An 18,549-nucleotide genomic window follows, 5' to 3' on the forward strand; every position below is an offset into this window, starting at 1 on the left:
TTTCTGTTAATCACACGCTGAAATCATTAGAACAAGGGGCAAACCTTTGCGGTGTAGCGCTGTTTAAACTAAAACTATTCCAAGGTCACCGGAAACGTGGAATCATTTACAGGTCTACATGGTTGGTTAGATGAGAACTTGTAGAAGAAGGCTTATGTATATTTTGGAATGTCAGATGTTGATTTCCGGAGGAATCCATCGCGGGAATAGGTAACGAACCACTTGTTCTGTAAATGCATTTCTAAGATACTGGAACCGGCGCGCCTGGCACCGATGATCATACCACGCTCAAAGTAACTTAGGTCACTGGTTTTGCCCATTCTAACATTCCATCGAAAACTAACTGAATTCCTCTATGCCAGTCTGCCTGCTTTATACAGTAAACCACGGCCACATGACTTACAGTCTGTAGGACCGAACCTTTTGTGAAAGGGCTGGTGCACCTAATAAACTGTCAATGGGGTATTCCTCACTCATTTAACCATTTAGAGAGTTAAATGCTCTTAAACACAATTGAACCGGGTGCTCTAGACGGAAGCCTCCATAGTGTATGTGCGGCATCCGGAACATTTAAAGTCCCTAGCCTTATTCTTTTCTTTGAAACATCCTATTACACATTTTTGAGATTTGAGAAATTCCCCACTGGGCATACACTTCATATCAACGTCTATTCCACGTTGATTCAATGTAATTTCATTGAAATGGCGTGGAAACGTTGATTCAACCAGTGTGTGCCCAGTGGGCCATGGCTCAATCAATATGGAGATATTTGGGAATACAATATCCCCTGAATCAAATGTATTTTTGCTTTAAATTCTTGGCTGCGAATGTGCTGGAGCTGGCTGTGAATCAGATAGGCCTACTGTGTGATTCAATTACGTTCAAATCATCAATGCTGCTGCTATTCTTCAAATTAAATGTTTAATGCCGGATTTCTATATAAAACGCACACAAGACGGTACTACATCTAGTTGGTGGTACAGTAACCGAAAAAGGTTGGGAACCACTGGCCTAGCCCACGTCTTGCATGTAGATCCAAACAGTGCGTAATTTAGAATGTTATGGCTCGGTGGAAAATGAATGGTATCTTGAGCGGTGTAATACAAATAATGCAACATGCACACGCCCCCTCGAACTGCCGCGCTCTGCGCAGTGTCTGTAGGATTTCGTCAGCAGTAGGCGATAACATCTCAAAACAAAACGGGCCCGCTTGATCAAGATGGGGCCTACTTAGACGAAAAGGAGGACGACTGGCTGGCCAAGTCTCATCGTCAACATCCTCTCCCAGAATGATAATTCGGCGAGGTCATGAACATAGGCCAAATAAATAATCCACCTTGCACAAAAGCAACATTATTCGAATTCAAATATCACACTCTAGTTCAGACCAAGGATGGACCGGGATGGTTGACACACTTGATTCTGTATTAATTTGTTCCCCATTCAATGAAAGAAGAATAGTATCTCACAGCACTCTATTGATCTTCTTAGGCACTCGTGCTGTGGGTGCTATACGGGGGTAGTGACACGTCTCTCTGCGGGGAAGTGATCCGTGTGTTCCGGGCCTCCGCGGAACTAAAAGCTCTGTGAAACAGAGAGAAAAAATGCCTCTCCCGCTTCAGCGCGAGGTCCCATGAGGCCTGGACGGAGGCTCAGCTTCAATCAAACCATGACATCTCCTCCGGGAGGCGTACAGCACACCGAAACTCGATCGCCCCATCTCTCTGCCATGCCTTCACTTTTGTTCGCAGGCACCTCGCATGAGCAGCCAAGAGCGCAGCGGTGGTGTTGGGACTGTTGTTGTATTCAGTGGAAGAACACAAACAACAACAAGTGACATTAGCTTAAAATGGGAGGGCTGAAGCTTTGTCTCAGCAACGCTGTAAGCAGAAAACATTGCCTATATTTGGGGCTACAATCAATCGCTAGACAACAACATAATTACAGGGGATATACCAACACAAGCTCCAAGGAAAACGACATGCCTTGCCATACCTGCAGCAAGGATATACTGTGAATCATAAAAACATAACGGTTCATTTTTAATAGGTCATACTGTCATTGTTTCTCACTTCCCATACAGAAGGATTACTGTCCATTTCACCATATCGAACCAAAGTCAGGTGACACAGACATGGTCGCCCACATGGCCACCGAGAATTATATTGACATATTAGCGCATGGATTCCCCCTCGTAGATCCATTGATTTCAGCCGATTACAAAACGGCCCAACAGCGTTTAATGGGTTTAGAATGGAGGCGGTGAGATTGTTCCTGCGCGACGCAGATTATCATCTCCATGCCGCCCCACGGGGAGCCTAGAGACGCTGTCACAAATACCAGATCCATCAAACGGCAGGACAATAGCCTGCCAGGCTCCGGGTAGATAGGCACAGATCGAGGATCAGGGTAGGCTTTACCCTCCCGATCCAATCATTTAAGGGGATAAACACAAAATTGACTTAAGATCAGTGTCTATGGAATCTTCTTCCTGCTCCATTTATAAAGTCCCCGACCTGCCCATATAGACATGGTGGTATAGTGTATGGAGAGATCGTAACTCGAGCACAACGAGAGGAAACAATGACCTTGCTTCACGTGATGGCGAGCCATTCAATGAAATAACGTGCAACCTACGCTATAGCAGGCTAATCTACTGCATCGTCAGGGGGGAATTATGGGGCCTCTCGTTTTCTTCTTCCTTTCATGTCTAGTCCCCCCCACCCCTACCACGTCCCTCTTGCTCTCTCTCTCGTGTGTAATTTTGACCTCTGGGCGCGAACGGACACCTGGAGAATGAATCAGCACCGCTGACCTCATCCCACGAGCATAGTAGGCAATGAGGCGCTAAACAGTCCAATGGGATGCTATAAAATAAACTGCAACCAGAATGAGCTGTTTTAGGCTGTATGAAGTATAGTAGCCCGAGGTGGAATCAACTCTGTGAGATTGAAAGTCCAATTATAGGTCTGCTGATTAAACGTTAGCCTATGCACTATACACAGCTTTAGAAAGAAGCGGGTCGTTTACTCTGGGCCATTCAGACACTCTTATCCAGTCTTTCAATAATTGCACAAAAAAAGGATACAACAACCACATAATGCGTACAACTTGAATAAATCAAAAACATTATGAAACGGGTCATTCACGAACAATCACGATAACGATGCGAAGTGAAGTGCGCATCATTACGCATAGCCATCTAGCATAGACATACAGTGGCATTGTCCAACAAATCGATAAGTTCTTGGCTAAATAAGGATACCTCCCACTGTTCCCCTATGCTGTGCTGTGTGTGTGTGTGTACGCTCTGTGCTGTGTGTGTGTGTGTACGCTCTGTGCTGTGTGTGTGTATGTGTGTACGCTCTGTGCTGTGTGTGTGTGTGTGTACGCTCTGTGCTGTGTGTGTGTGTACACTCTGTGCTGTGTGTGTGTACGCTCTGTGCTGTGCGCAAGGCCACTGAAGGCTTGGAGGAAGGCAAACAAAACCAAAAAACCAAGATGCAACTTGTCAAGATATAGTCTATATGGACATTTTGGATATCGGAAAAAGAATACCTTCCACTGGGCACAGACATCAATTCAATGTCCAGTTCTGATTTACATTTGGTTGAGTCATCAACTAACGGTAATTTAACGTGAAATAAACCAAACAAGTCACCCATTAGATTTAGCTGGAAAAAAATCCTAAATTTAATGTTTTGGTTGAAATGACATGGAAACTACGTTGATTCAACCAGTTTTTGACACGTTGGCTGCTTCATTTGATTTATATTGAATAGGTGTAAAATAATCTCTCTATAGCCATCTCAAATGTTATTTACATTGGGAAAGCACACCCTTCTCTTCCTTCTACTATGAGTCCGTTTGCACAGACCAAAACCTTCTCTATCCAAATAAACCACATGATTTCCCCACTTTCAGAGTACTTACTATCATTGCTGAGTCATGTCATGGGACAATCGCAACGCAAGCTCTCGCTTTGACTTTGGTCCTCTGCCTATCTGAAGTGATCACTTATCTGCCACAATGACTAGGGGGAAAACACTATGTCATAAATCACGGTTTCCCCCTATACCAGCGCAAGGCGGTTGGGGAAAGAATAGGCCATGCCCCGTGTAATCTCCTTCCCAGCCGTGCGTAGTAGACCTATGACATAAACTCAGGCAAGCGAAGTAGCCTATCTGTATATTTAAGTACAAGGCTAATCAGGGTGTGTATATGCTGGTGTATTTGAAGCGGCGTTTGTATACCAGAGATACGATTTTGTCGACTCCAATATTCTAGAACCGTAATTCTAGAACCCTAACTAATACCATTGAGCTGCAACCAATGCAGACATCGATCGCACCCCAATTAGTGTTCTATCACTGGCCGGAGGTCAGACACGCCTCATGCGCGGCGAAAAAAACATGCAGTCATTGCGAGAAACCCTGGCATACGGCAGTGGCTGCGTGCGGAGCTAGAACATGTGCATGAGTGACAATATACCCATATGGAAGAAAACTATATCCCAAAAAGTTAAGGAATGGTGCACGGTGGTGATATTAGACTGAAACTGCCAGGCAGGCAAAAAGCCCTGTAGCCTGTATCCCAGATCGGATTCAAATGACAGAGAGAGATGGAGTGTGTTAAACTGTGTTGAACCGTGTGTAAACGGAACAATCCCCTCCTCTTGGCAGGGCGAGGCTGGATTCCGTAACCTTGTTTAGGGCGCGCACACGCACACAGTGAGAACACTTAGATCGATCTGCTAAAGAAAATAAGGTTTATTTAGTAGCCTAGCCTACTTCAGTCTTATCAGTCACTCTCCATCCAACCGTTCTCGGAACCGTTCGTTGACGGGGAAGCGTCGTCCTGTATGACTTACCGACTCATCGCTCTCCGGGTTGACAGGACGGTCCCGGTCGCCAAGCACAGGGCCGAATGACTAACTAAACCCATGTTATTTATCAACCACATGCCACTGCCCCGCCGAAACACACAAAGACCACCCTTTGCGCTATTCTTAGAAGTTGCCGTTCCTCTTTCTCCCCCTTCTCGCTCTCTCACGCACGCACAGACACCGAGATAAAAAAAATCCCTCCGAACCTGTATAGTAGAACTTTACACAATTCTCTTCCAGGCTTCGTAAGCTTACACTTCTGGGTTGACAGAGTCAGGTTGGAGAAAATCAATGTATGTCGTTGTGGTGTTGATAGGATACCCACAATAGGTTATCCTCTCATAGGAGGGGGGAGATCACAGTTTATAACCATTCAACAGTGGCAGAACGAATACAAGACCCACCAAAAACAAACGTCTATATTACCCAAATATTTGTCTTACCTGGTCAATATCCTCTATTTCCAACTTTCCTTTTCCCGTTCTTCCAAGTTGTTCACGGCTCTGAGCAAATATTCGTGCGTTGAGCATACGACTCCGTTATAAAACCATAGACATCTCGGGCCAGTGAATATTCAAACCGTTGGATATAAATATTCAGAAGTGTGTCTAACGGGTTATTTACTTGTCAGTCAATTAAACCATATGCTATAGTGTTTCCTTTAGACTCGCACAATACTTTTTCACAGTGAAATGTCAATATGTTTACAGACGAGAGAAAAACCGTCAAAATCGACTTAGTGTGACAAATCCCTAGAAATAAGGTTTCCAATCATCCTTTCTAGAACGTCCCAGTGGCTGGTAACGTACAGTTTAGCAGTGCGCAAGGATACAGGTGGTAAGGTCCGCGGACTCCAGAAATGCATTCAGCTCGGTCGTATCTCGCAGCGCCATGTTGGGTTTTATCAGAGCATGCCGTTTCAAAGCTCTTACTTCCAATCTCGTCAATCCCAGTCTATTCCGAAAATATACTATTTATCTCCGTCGATGTTAGGAAAAGGGTCGGGAATGTATATCTTTCCGTAGTTTTTCTCTGAAAGTTCCTGGTAGCTCCTTTCGTGCGGAGTTGCTGAAGACGGCGAACAGGGCAAGCGGAGCGGAGTGGATTGCTGTACCGCGAGCGGCTCTCTCAATCGCGCAGACTCTACCCAGAAGGCCAGTCGGGAGACCGCAATTACCATAAACCTCCTGCACATACACCGCGCGCTGGGGCGGGCGTGTAAAACAAAACACTAGGGAGAAGAGGGGGAGGGTGGCAGTGAACGGTAAAAGGGGGAAAAAATAAATGAAGGGTAGAAATTGACTGGGGGATGACGCCGTAGCTTAACGGGAGGCTCAGGCAGAAAGAGCGAGAGAGTGTGGGATAAGGAAAGTGAAGAGGTAAAGTAGGATTATGACAGAGAGAGGGAAGTGGAAAAAATAAGGGAGGGAGAGAACCTGCTCGTCCAAGTTCAATGAAGGGCCGTTTATTCTAGAACTTGAAGAAAAGCATCCAATGTAAAGCCTCCACACCTCAGCCGCTGAGTCAGACCCTCAGGGGACTATGTTGATAGTGTGTGTGTGTGTGTGTGTGTGTGTGTGTGTGTGTGTGTGTGTGTGTGTGTGTGTGTGTGTGTGTGTGTGTGTGTGTGTGTGTGTGTGTGTGTGTGTGTGTGTGTGTGTGTGTGTGTGTGTGTGTGTGTGTGTGTGTGTGTGTCTGACTCCTTGGGTATCAAGACAGTAAACACTGTGCTGTCACACACAGTGAACTAGATGGGCAGACTTCCCGAGTACCAGCCCAATGTACAGAAATTTGGGCTTTACACAATTACCCAAACATTGTCTCACAATTCAAATATGTCACACCATCCAAACATATTGACAGGGGATGGCCAAGGACACTGGTTTTACAGCATATCTATTTTTCTCTGTACATATTTGGGTTCAATATTGCATGTTGCAAAGTCATGCCAGGCAGTGAGTGAGAAGTGTGATGAGGAAGAGAGGATGAGAGAGTGACCCAGAAAGAGAGAAAGGAGGGGAGGGAGAGAGAGAGACAGACCCAGAAAGAGGAAGTGGGAAGGCAGACGTTCTGTTGGTTGCTCAAGGCTGAGATGAATCTGTTAGGTCTGTGTGTAAGTGGAGGAGGCTAGGAATATCCAGCCTAGCCGGAGGTGTGGTGTGTGTGTTCTTGGAGTGTGTGGGTGTGTGAGGGAGAGCGAGAGAGAGAGAGAGAGAGAGAGAGAGAGGGAGGGTTACGGAGGTGGGAGGGGAGAAGAGGCCAGGGAGGAGTTGGCAGGGGAAGGTCTGGGTGCATTTTATGCAGCTGCTGAGAGTAGGAGCTGAAAAATCAGTGCCTGACACACACACTCTCTCAAACACACGCATTGAAAAAACATACAAATTAGTCCTTGAAGGCAAACTGTCAGGTGAGAATTTTCCTAAAACTAGCCCACTGAAGTCAGAGAGAGTAGCAGAGGCAGGGACAGGAGAGAGGGAACCAGATAAGACAGACAGAGAAAGAGAAAAGAGAGGAAGAAAGAGAGAATGCAGAACAAGAGGAGATGAAAGAGGGGCTGAGTGCTGCATTATTCTGCTCTGAAATCAGAGAGCCGTCGGCCCCAAGGGATTTGCACACACACACACACACGCGCGCTATTAGCATGAGAGTGGGTGGCGAATCCTGAAAAGCCTGGGCTGGGGAAGGGTTGCTGTAGTAGTGAGGGTATGGAAGGTGAATCAGGGAAGGGAGTGATAGAGATACACAGATCAAAAACAGGTTTTGTTTCTATTTTAAAAAAATATGAAAGCGCTTCACACTAAACTCAGGTCGTGAAGAATACTTTGTCTATTTTCTTTCAGAGAACTGAAATGTGTCATTTTGCATTCAACCAAACCCTCTGAGCCTTGTGACATGGCAAGGAAAAACAACCTTTTATAGTAGGGGAAAATGTCCTAATATTGTCATAAACATATAACAAATGGAATATTTCAGACTTTTAGTGATAGTTATCGATCTACTTTAAGTGCAACCAGGAAAAGGCCACCTGATGGAGTGTCCATCTGACAAAGGCTGGTAGTGTTGTCACTGGCCTGGTCTAGAAGGTCAAAGCTCGGATGCATGAATGCACACGTCCCCTTTCAGCTCCGCATTGGCCCTCTGGAGCATGCACACACAGCCACCATACGCGGAGTCACGGGCCAGTCCTACATCAGAGCTCCAATCAGAGCACTGACACCATCGTTCTCTCTCCCTCTCTTTCAAATGTAAGAGCACACACGTCAACTGAGCTCTGAGAAAAACAAGCAAACCTTTCAAGGCTGAAAGCCATTGAATGAATCTTTGTGGTAAAACAGTCAGAGCTCTGAGCGTGTGTGCGTCCATGTGGATGTGTGACTTTGTGCTCATGTAAGTTTGATTGTGTGTGAGGTAGTTGTAGTTGCCCCTGTATATTTATGTGAAACAGTCAGAGCTCTGAGTTTGTGTTTGTGTCTGTGCATGCGTGTGTGTGTGTGTCAGTAAACCAAAACAGTGAATGCACACACACACCCCAGTGTAGGCGCAGCACTTGGGAGGTCACAGTGATCCAGCCATCTGCTGCTGCAATCAGACTGGAGCAACGCTGACATACACACACACAAAACCCCATGGAAACAGTTAGAGAAGCACACACATTACTGGCAATCGCACACAGTAGACACACAGGCAAACACACTGCTGGCACACACACACACACACAAAGACACATACATTTTGTACAGAATCCCCCTCCCCCACACACACACACACACACACACACACACCAAACACATTCGGTTAGGGCGGCCAACATGCAAACTAGCACAGTGTCACGCACAATATCTCACTAACACACAAATGCAACACGCACACCTCAGGCTCAGGTTTCAGGAAGCTCTTTGCACGCAGCTCAGCTAGCAGCAGCCGGTCCTAATCAGCACAATCCACCTGCAGATCGTTATGGATCGCTTACCGCAATCCACATATGGACAGACACACACACTTTTATAATATACACTTACTCAGACCAACCCTACTATTTTTCTTTAGCACGCACACACACACACACACACACACACTTTCTAACACACGGACACCTCTCTTACACTCATACTGCGCCCTCACTAATAATCGGGAATCCACCTTGAGATCGTTACGGATTCCTTATCACAATCCACACACGCGCACGTACGCAACAGCCCCCCCCGCCGTGCCGGGCTAACCGGTTCCCCACAGGCGCGCCACGCTGCTTTAGCGCAGCCTCACCAGGGATAATTACAGACCAGCGCAGTCCGGCAAGCATGGCCCCGTGCCAAGGCTGATCAGTGATACAAAGAGAAACGCGAAGCGAGAAAATCGTTAAGGGCCGAGAATATAGACCCCTATAAAACTCAACTCTGGAACTTGAAGCCAGTTCCACTGCATTTTTTCATTGTTCCCTTCAAATCAGGGACTGATTTAGACCTGCAACACCAGGTGTGGGCATATAAAATATGTAGAAAACGAGCTTTATTGGGATGAAATTAAAATGGTCTGTAATCAAATAACCTACAATTAGCAGGGTTCCCTAAAAATGTCAAAAGACAAAAAAGATTAGCCTGGCTTCCAAGCATTCTGAGCAGACCACTAGCCTTTGATAGCTCTCCCTCCCGGAGAGCTCTGTCGAGTTCCGCTCGTAACCTCGTCACCCCCCCCCCCTCCCCTCTCTTCCCACTCTGGCTGAGCTGTCAGGCTGCGCACACTCCAAATCAAGTGAAATAGATCATAAACAAAGTAAATTAAACAATAAAAAATTAACAGGAAACATTACACTCACAAAACTTCCAAAAGAATAAAGACATTTCAAATGTCATATGTCTATATACAGTGTTGTAATGATGTACAAAAGAGAACATAAACATAACTATAGGTTGTATTTAGAAAGGTGTTTGTTTTTCACTGGTTGCCCTTTTCTTGTGGCAACAGGTCACAAATATTGCTGCTGTGATTGCACACTGTGGTATTTCACCCAATAGATATGGGAGTTTATCAAAATTGGATTGGTTTTCTAATTATTTGTGGGTCTGGGTTATCTGAGGGAAATATGGTCATACATTTGGCAGGAGGTTAGGAAGTGCAGCTCAGTTTCCACCTCTCTCTCTCTTTCAAATAAACACACACACAAACACGCTCATAAACACATTGGCGCTACCGAGCTCCGAGAGGCCTCCGGCGCTTCACTCCCTTCCCGTGCTACTGCGATTAGCCATGGCAGGAGAGAAGGCATGATAGTGCGATATTTTTTTGTTGATGTTGCTTTGAGTCATCTCACTTTTGTTTATTTCACTTGCTCTGGCAATGTAAACACGTGTTTCCGATTCGAATAAAGCCCATTTGAATTTAACTGAATTGAGAGAGAGAGAGAGAGCGCTCGAGACGGAAAAACGGAGTACGATTCCATAACGGAGCTCTCATCTCCGCCCTTCCATCTTTCCTCTCGCTGGTTCATTTCCACTTCTCCTCGTCCCTTCCTCCCCCTCTCTCATTCCCTCGCTCTCCTTTCCGTTCAGGCTCCACCGCAGCAGATAAATGTCCGCGGCTCGAGAGGCGGCAGCTGGTATCTGGGGCGGTGACGGCGGTCGGCAGACGAGGGAAACATAGACTGTGTGTGTGTGGGTGGGGGCTCGTTTTACGGCATTTGGGAATTAAATGGCTCTCATATAGAGCCTGTAGAGCACAAGACAAGACCAGCTCGAGGCACGTTAGGGCATGTTGGGGGAAAACGCAACGTTCAGTAGATACGTGCATACTTGCTATCCTTACGAAAACACATGTTGAAGGGCTGAATTATTATTTTATGTTCTTTGACAAAAACAGAAACTTTAGAAAGGGGGCGTTTTGCGTCACTACCCCCCCCCCCAAAAAAGCCTCCCGAAACTGTGTTAAAATAAATGTTATGCGTTTCATTTAGACATTTTACAGTAATTGACTCTTATAAGCTACAGTCTAGGTATCTTATTTTAATTAAATAAGTCAAATATCGAAACCAAATGGCATTGCACACCTCACTATTAAAAGGTTTTGATTTATTAAGGTACCTATTTTCATTTGTGCACTTCCTGTCCAAATCTTCCTAAAGTATCAAAAAATGGATGATGTAAATAAATTAAATTACTTATATATTATTTGGACATGATTTGGAAAATTTTGATACAGTGCCTTCAGAAAGTATTCAGCACCCTTGGACTTTTTCAACATTTTGTGGGATTAAAATGTAATTATTTGTCATTTTTTTGTCAACGATCTACACAAAATAGTGGAAGTGGAAGAAAAATGCTTTTTTATTTTTTATTAATGGAAAATAAAACACTAATATAATTTGTTTAGATAAGTATTCAACCCCCTGAATCAATATGTTAAAATCCCCGGTGGCAGCGATTACAGCTTGAATTCTTTCTGGGTAAGTCTCTAAGAGCTTTGCAAACCTGGATTGTACAATATTTGCCCATTTTTCTTTTTAGTATTCTTCAAGCTCTGTCAAGTTGGTTGTTGATCATTGCTAGACAGCCATTTTCAAGTCTTGCCATAGATTTTCAAGCCGATTTAAGTAAAAACTGTAACTAGGCCACTACTGAACATTCAATGGCATCTTAGTAAGCAACTCCAGTGTATATTTGGCCTTGTGTTTTAGGTTATTGTCCTGCTGAAAGGTGAATTTGTCTCCCAGTGTCTGTTGGAAAGCAGACTGAAACAGGTTTTCCTCTAGGATTTTGCCTGTGCTTAGCTCTATTCTGTTTCTTTTTATCCTAAAAACTACCTAGTCCTTGCCGATGACAAGTATACCCATAACATGATTCCGCCACCACCACGTTTGAAAATATGAAGAATGGTACCCAGTGATGTGTTGTTTTGATTTGCCCCAAACATAACACTTTGTATTCAGGATATTAAGTTATTTCTTTGCCACATTTTTTGCAGTTTTATTTTTGTCCCTTATTGCAAACAGGATGCATGTTTTGGAATATTTTTCTTCTGTACAGGCTTCCTTCTTATTACTCTGTCATTTAGGTTAGTATTGTGGTGTAACTACAATTATGTTGATAGATCCTCCGTTTCCTCCTATCACAGCCATAAAACTCTGTAAATGGTTTAAAATCACCATTGGTCTCATAATGAAATCTCTGAGAGGTTTCCTTCCTCTCTGTCAACTGAGTTAGGAAGGAGTCCTGTATCTTTGTAGTGACTGGGTGTTTTGAAACACAATCCAGTGGGGAGAACAAGTATTTGATACACTGCCGATTTTGCAGGTTTTCCTATTTACAAAGCATGTAGAGGTCTGTAATTTTTTATCATAGGTACACTTCAACTGTGAGAGACGGAATCTAAAACAAAAATCCAGAAAATCACATTGTATGATTTTTAAGTAATTAATTTGCATTTTATTGCATGACATAAGTATTTGATACATCAGAAAAGCAGAACTTAATATTTGGTACAGAAAACATTGTTTGCAATTACAGAGATCATATGTTTCCTGTAGTTCTTGACCAGGTTTGCACACACTGCAGCAGGGATTTTGGCCCACTCCTCCATACAGACCTTCTCCAGATCCTTCAGGTTTCGGGGCTGTCATTGGGCAATACGGACTTTCAGCTCCCTCCAAAGATTTTCTATTGGGTTCAGGTCTGGAGACTGGCTAGGCCACTCCAGGACCTTGAGATGCTTCTTACGGAGCCACTCCTTAGTTTCCCTGGCTGTGTGTTTCGGGTCGTTGTCATGCTGGAAGACCCAATGCTCTTACTGAGGGAAGGAGGTTGTTGGCCAAGATCTCGCGATACATGTCTCATCCATCCTCCCCTCAATACGGTGCAGTCGTCCTGTCTGTCCCCTTTACAGAAAAGCATCCCCATGCTTCACGTTTGGGATGGAATTCTTGGGGTTGTACTCATCCTTCTTCTTCCTCCAAACACGGCGAGTGGAGTTTAGACCAAAACACTATTTTTGTCTCATCAGACCACATGACCTTCTCCCATTCCTCCTCTGGATCATCCAGATGGCCATTGGCAAACGTCAGACGGGCCTGGACATGCGCTGGCTTGAGCAGGGGCCCTTGCGTGCGTTGCAGGATTTTAATCCATGACAGCGTAGTGTGTTACTAATGGTTTTCTTTGACACTGTGGTCCCAGCTCTCTTCAGGTCATTGACCAGGATCTGCAATGTAGTTCTGGGCTGATCACTCACCTTCGTCATGATCATTGATGCCCCACAAGGTGAGATCTTGCATGGAGCCCCAGACCGAGGGTGATTGACCGTCATCTTGAACTTCTTCCATTTTCTAATAACTGCGCCAACAGTTGTTGCCTTCTCACCAAGCTGCTTGCCTATTGTCTTGTAGCCCATCCCAGCCTTGTGCAGTTCTACAATTTTAGCCATGGTGTACTTACACAGCTCTCTGGTCTTGGCCATTGTGGAGAGTTTGGAGTCTGTTTGATTGAGTGTGTGGACAGGTGTCTTTTATACAGGTAACGAGTTCAAACAGGTGCAGTTAATACAGGTAATGAGTGGAGAATAGGAGAGAGCTTCTAAAAGAAAAACTAACAGGTCTGTGAGAACCGGAATTATTACTGGTTGGCAAGTGATCAAATACTAATGTCATGCAATAAAATGCTAATTAATTACTTAAAAATCATACAATGTGATTTTCTGGATTTTTGTTTTAGATTCTGTCTCCCACAGTTGAAGTGTACCTATGATACAAATTACAGACCTCTACATGCTTTGTAAGTAGGAAAACCTGCAAAATCGGCAGTGTATCAAATACTTGTTCTCCCCACTGTATGTATATATATATATATATATATATATATATAATTCCAATTTGACATTATGGGATATTGTGGGTAGATCAGTGACACAAAATCTAAATGTAATCGATTTTAAACTCATGCTGTACCACAACATGGCTGTGAATACTTTCTGAAGGCACTGTATAGAGTACCATTGACTTGCATTGTATTGTATTGCCCTGGGGGCATTTTTGGATTATTTATCTTTAGGCTTCCCTACTGGTTTATAAAAAAAATGGTATATACATATATATTAGATACATTTAGCTCAACATTGTTTTGTTGGATTGACTTAAATTGAGATGAGAGATTAAATTTTTAGTTGAGCAAGTGTTCAAATAAAAAGTGTGACAAAGTGGTTTCTGTGAGAATTACAGGAGGGGGGTGTTTTACCCCAAGACAACATAATACAGCCATAATAATATGCATGGTATAGGAATTAGTTAGTGCTGTGCACATGCAACACAGAGATAGGCTACACACACACACACACACACACACACAAACACCCACCCACTCACTACTCACACACACACACAAGCAAACAAACTAGCCTGTGCTGTGTGTGTTTGAGTGTTTGTTTGAGTACGTGTGTGAGAGAGAGACTTGTAATTAGACAAAAAATACATTTCATGCAGTTCCTCACCCAGCTTGTGCAGCCCTCCGAAGCACCAGCCAGGCGAGCGGGCGAAGGGGGATTGATTTATATAAATCTAATTATCTAGATCTGCACGTTGTTCGTCATTGTATTATCAATCAACCAACCAACTCTGACACTGACAGGCAGTTGAAACAAGAGGGGAAAGAAGGCTGGGAACTCCCCGATGAGGGAACCCCCTAGTTAAAACCGCATAGGCCCCATTATAGGGCAGTTTGCCGAGCAGTTCCCAGTGTGGGGCAGAAGCAACTCGTGCAAGAGAATAGGCCTAAAAATATTTATGCTAGAGGGAAGTCATTAAGTTAGCCTACAGTGCATTTGGAAAGTATTTAGACCACTTGACTTTTTCACATTTTGTTACGTTACAACCTTACTTTAAAATGGAGGCAATACAAACATTTCCTCAATCTACACACAATACACCATAATGACAAAGCGAAAACAGCAGGGAGCAGGTCTCGAACCCTCATCCTTCTAGTTCGTAGTCCAGCGCGCTGTCGACTGTGCCGCAAAAGCATGCTCAAGCGGCAGTCGATTTCTGTGGTTATAAACCCAGGGTCGTTACACTACTCCCTCCTTTCAAAGAGCGCGTCCTCGCGCTAGCTTGCGCCTCTACTTCTTACAGGAACGCGCTCACCGGCCAAGCACATGCACTGTCGTGGATGCAAGGTCCGATCCCTTCTGACACCAATGTAATGAAACAGGCAGGGGACAGGTCTCGAACCCTTGACCTTCTAGTCCGAAGACCAGCGCATTATCGACTGCATGCTCAAGAGGCAGAGTCAATTTCCACGCTTATAAAAACAGAAATACCTTTTTTACATACGTATTCAGACCATTTTCTATGAGACTCGAAATTGTTTCCATTGACTATTTTTGGAGTCCACCTGAGGTAAATTAAATTGATTGTACATGATTTGGAAAGGCACACACAGATCTGGGGAAGGGTAACAAAACATTTCTGCAGCATTGAATATCCCCCAAGTACAGAGTGGCCTCCATCATTCTTAAATGAAAGAAGTTTGGAACGATGGAAGAAGTTTGAAATCACTTTCCTGACCAAGGCCCTTCTTCCCCCGATTGCTCAGTTTGGTCAGGTGGTACCTGGCCAATTATTATAATAATTTGTTTCACCTTTATTTAACCAGGTAGGCCAAGATAAAGCAAAGCAGTGCCACAAAAACAACAACACAGAGTTACACATAAAGAAACGTACAGTCAATAAAACAAAAGTAAATAAACACAGAAAAATATATGTACAGTTTGTGCAAATGTAGAAGAGTAGGGAGGTAAGTAGCATTCATACAATTTAGCATTCATACTGGAGTGATAAATGTGCCGATGTTGATGTGCAAGTAGAGATACTGGGGTGCAATAGAGCAAGAGGGTAAGTAATAATATGGGGATGAGGTAGTTGGGTGTGCTATTTACAGATTGGCTGTGTACAGGTACAGTGATCGGTAAGCTGCTCAGACAGCTGATGCTTAAAGTTAGAGAGGGAGATATAAGACTCCAGCTTCAGAGATTTGTGCAATTTGTTCCAGTCATTGGCAGCAGAGAACTGGAAGGAAAGGTAGCCAAAGGAAGTGTTGGCTTTGGGGATGACCAGTGCAATGTACCTGCTGGAGTGCGTGCTACGGGTGGGTGTTGCTGAGAAAAGGCGGGGCTTTACCTAGCAAAGACTTACAGATGACCTGGAGCCAGTGAGTTTGGCGATGGATATGTAGTGTGGGCCAGCGAACGAGAGCATAAAGGTTGCAGTGGTGGGTAGTATATGTGGCTTTGGTGATAAAATGGATGGCACTGTGATAGACTACATCCAGTTTGCTGAGTAGATTGGTGTTGGAGGCTATTTTGTGAATGACATCGCCAAAGTCAGGGATCGGTAGGATAGTCAGTTTTATTCTAGATTTATTTTTGGATTGGATATACTTAATGTGAGTCTGGAAGGAGAGTTTACAGTCTAACCAAACACCTAGGTATTTGTAGTTGTCCACATAATCTAGTAGTGATGCTAGTCGGGCGGGAGGGTGCGGGCAGCAATCGGTTGAAGAGCATGCACTAAGTTTTACTAGCATCTAAAGCAGTTGGAGGCCAAAGAAGGAGTGTTGTATGGCGATGAAGCTCATTTGAAGGTTTGTTAGCAGTGTCCAAAGAAGTGCAAAGAAATATACAGAATGGTGTTGTCTGCGTAGAGGTGGATCAGAAAATCACCAGCAGCTAGAGAGACATCATTGATATATACAAAGAAAAGAGTCAGCCCGAGAATTGAACCCTGTGGCACCCCCATAGAGACTGCCAGAGGTCAGGACAACAGGTTCTCCGATTTGACACACTGAACTTTATCTGAGAGGTGAACTAGGTGAGGCAGTCACTAGAGAAGCCAAGGCTTTTGAGTCTGCCGATAAGAGTGCGGTAATTGACAGAGTCGAAAGCCTTGGCCAGGTCGATGAAGACGGCTCCACAGTACTGTCTTTTATCGATGGCGGTTATGATATCGTTTAGGACCTTGAGAGTGGCTGAGGTGCACCCATGACCAGATCGGAAACCAGATTGCATAGTGGAGAAGGTACGGTGGTATTCGAAATGGTTGGTGATCTGTTTATTAACTTGGCTTTCGAAGATTTTTGAAAAGCAGGGCAGGATGGATATAGGTCTACAACAGTTTGGGTCTAGAGTGTCTCCCCCTTTGAAGAGGAGGATGACTGCGGCAGCTTTCCAATCTTTGGGGATCTCAGACGACACGAGAGGTTGAATAGGCTAGTTATAAGAGTTGCAACAATTTCAGCGGATCATTTTTGAAAGAGAGGGTCCAGATTGTCTAGCCCAGCTGATTTGTAGGCATCCAGATTTTGCAGCTCTTTCAGAACATCAGCTGTCTGGATTTGGGTGAAGGAGACGAGGGGTGGCGGGGGGGGTTGGGCAAGTTGCTGCAGGGGGTGCTGAGATGTTAGCCGGGGTAGCAATAGCCAGGTGGAAAGCATGGCCAGCCGTGGAAAAATGCTTCTTGAAATGATCTTATTCTCCATGGACTTTACAGTGTCCAAAAACGTTTTGAAATTAGTGCTACAGGAAGCAAATTTTTGTTTGAAAAGGCTAGCCTTAGCTTTCCTAATTGACTGAGTATATTGGTTCCTGACTTCCCTGAAAAGTTGCATATCACGGGGACTATTCGATGCTAATGCAGAACGCCACAGGATGTTTTTGTGCTGGTCAAAGGCAGTCAAGTCTGGGGTGAACCAAGGCTGTATCTGCTCTTAGTTCTACATGTTTTGAACGGGGCATGTTTATTTAAGATGGAGAGGAAAGCACTTTTGTAGAGCAACCAGGCATCCTCTACTGACGGGATGAGGTCAATATCCTTCCAGGATACCCAGGCCAGGTCGATTAGAAAGGCCTGCTCGCTTTAGTGTTTTAGGGAGCGTTTGATATTTTTATTAAATTTTTTATTTCACTTTTATTTAACCAGGTAGGCTACTTGAGAACAAGTTCTCATTTACAACTGCGACTGGCCAAGATAAAGCATAGCAGTGTGAGCAGACAACAACACAGAGTTACACATGGAGTAAACAATTAACAAGTCAATAACACAGTAGAAAAAAAATAAAAAAGAGTCTATATACATTGTGTGCAAAAGGCATGAGGAGGTAGGCTAATAATCACAATTTAGCAGATTAACACTGGAGTGATAAATGATCAGATGGTCATGTACAGGTAGAAATACTGGTGTGCAAAAGAGCAGAAAAGTAAATAAATAAAAACAGTATGGGGATGAGGTAGGTAAATTGGGTGGGTTATTTACCGATGGACTATGCAGCGATCGGTTAGCTGCTCAGATAGCAGATGTTTAAAGTTGGTGAGGGAGATAAAAGTCTCCAACTTCAGCGATTTTTGCAATTCGTTCCAGTCACAGGAAGCAGAGAACTGGAAGGAAAGGCGGCCAAATGAGGTGTTGGCTTTAGGGATGATCAGTGAGATACACCTTCTGGAGCGCGTGCTACGGGTGGGTGTTGCCATCGTGACCAAGTGATGAGGGGTGGTCGTTTGACCGCGGACCCAGTACTCACACAGACAACGAGGCAGTGATCGCTGAGATCCTGGTTGACCACAGCAGAGGTGTATTTAGAGGGCATGTTGGTCATGGTGATATCTAAGAGGGTGCCCATGGTTACAGATTTCAGATT

The 18,549-nt window shown here is 44.3% G+C and overlaps 1 protein-coding gene across 1 annotated transcript in view; it reads right to left on the minus strand.

Annotated features, from left to right (window-relative positions):
* The window catches only part of LOC124045612 (BCL-6 corepressor-like), an 88,205-nt gene extending 81,986 nt beyond the window's left edge, over positions 1-6,219 (minus strand). The window contains 1 exon segment of the mRNA XM_046365030.1: positions 5,329-6,219. The gene's annotated coding sequence lies outside the window, so the exon portion shown is untranslated.
* Positions 6,220-18,549: the final 12,330 nt, after the last annotated feature.

Source organism: Oncorhynchus gorbuscha, linkage group LG01, assembly GCF_021184085.1.
Source record: "Oncorhynchus gorbuscha isolate QuinsamMale2020 ecotype Even-year linkage group LG01, OgorEven_v1.0, whole genome shotgun sequence".
Taxonomy (NCBI): domain Eukaryota; kingdom Metazoa; phylum Chordata; class Actinopteri; order Salmoniformes; family Salmonidae; genus Oncorhynchus; species Oncorhynchus gorbuscha.